This window comes from Exserohilum turcica, assembly GCF_000359705.1.
Source record: "Exserohilum turcica Et28A unplaced genomic scaffold SETTUscaffold_6, whole genome shotgun sequence".
Lineage (NCBI taxonomy): Eukaryota > Fungi > Ascomycota > Dothideomycetes > Pleosporales > Pleosporaceae > Exserohilum > Exserohilum turcicum.
This window is the reverse complement of record NW_007360277.1, coordinates 669,334-671,065: the sequence shown is the minus strand read 5'-3', so window position 1 is coordinate 671,065 and position 1,732 is coordinate 669,334.

Here is a 1,732-nt window from a genome sequence, read left to right as displayed (position 1 = left end):
GCTAAGATCCAAGCTTGGATTGAGCGTATTCTTATACATATTCCAAAGATAATTGAGCTACAAGGTGGTAATGAGTATATAGAGGGGAGAGATAGGCGTTGTGTAGGAGAGCGGCCAGATTTCGGCTAAATTATTCTTGGCAGGACAAAACTTTTGTGAGGCACCTCCGTAGTAGTTTTAGTAGAGGGCTTAGTAGGTAGTAGTATAACTCTATTACTACTCTTATAGCTTACTATATCATAATATTCTACTATTTTTATATTTTATAATAATAAAGCTTTTTATTTAAGTATACTTTACTTATTATAAGATTTTTTATTATTATAGTTGTTATAGGCAAGAGAGGCCTAACTAACGAGTATGCATTCACCTATTGTATAGAAGAAGAAAGATATAGAAAAGAACTATCTAGAGGGCCCTCCTTTTATAGTTATTACTTGTACAAACGCTTAGACCTTTAGTCTTCTTTTTTACTTAAGCTTGTTTGTACGTAGCTAACTATGTTATTTAGTTACGTGTAACGGGTCGAGTCCTATTAGACTGCGCACGCAACTACAACGCGCCCACCGCGCCAAAAAGGCTGGCACAAGATATCAGAGCTGCTGATATCGTTGCGTAGTTGATACATAAGATAGCCACCGCTATCTGTACTGTAGCGGGCTACCTAGCCCGTTACATTACGTAACTAAAGTTATGTAATTTACTACTATGTAACCTATAGGTCATACCTCTCTAGCGTAGCCCTTTATAATACTCTTCTCCTTTACCTTGTCTAATATCACGTGCGTATTCTTTAGTCTTCTTTTCCTTTCTCTCTATCTATTTGCTATTACATGTTTAGCGTCTTGTATAGTTAAGGTAAAGGCAAATAGTAAAGGTAAGAGAGAGTTAGGCAATAGTGCTATATAGCAAACGCTGTCTAGTGAGCATAAATACTCTTCTTCCCCTACCTACTGCTTGTTTCCTCTATCCCTTTAGCTTTAACTTTTCTTTTATTATAGTCACTTCTTTAAGTCTTCTTATACAATAGCTAATTATAAGATATAGGCTAATAGCTAAGTTAACACCTTACGTTTCTATATAAATAGTAGAGTTAATAACACTATTAAGTAAGTAACTACTTAGATCTTTAACGTTGCTTATTAGTTGCTTACTTATACAACGCTAGGTGCTATCTAGGCTATAGCGCCTATTATTATTAGATAGGTTAACCTTAATAACTACTAGGTCTAGTACATTTTTAATATATAGGTTGCTAAAGAGATTTACTTAGTGTTTGCTACTACTTCTATAAGTGTCGCTTCCTTATTATACGTCTAAATTAGCTAACTAGTGTAGCCTAAGTGTAAGGGGCTGCGCTCCGGGGAGCAATCGCGAGGTATACAAGAGGTTGTATTCGATAGAGAGCTATAGAGTCTACTTGCGTGGTGTTTATTTACTTGTCGGAGAAAGGTTGCACCGAGTGTCTGAGCGCGTCGTCTGGGCGCCGCTCAGGCCTCGCACAGATGCCGAGTTGCAGAGTAAGACCTGGCGTCTGCTGCTTGACCGAGATTCCATCGAGGAGCTATCCAAAGGGCGTTCAGCCCGTTACAATACCCCCCTCCTTAGGGTGGTACTGCGTCGCCTCTTCGAAACCCCTCTGGGAGGCGGCCCTCGCTGTCTCGCGCAGCCTCCGTGAATGCTTCCCATCGGTCCACTGCCTCAACGTCCTCTAGTAGTTCTGCTGGTTCGA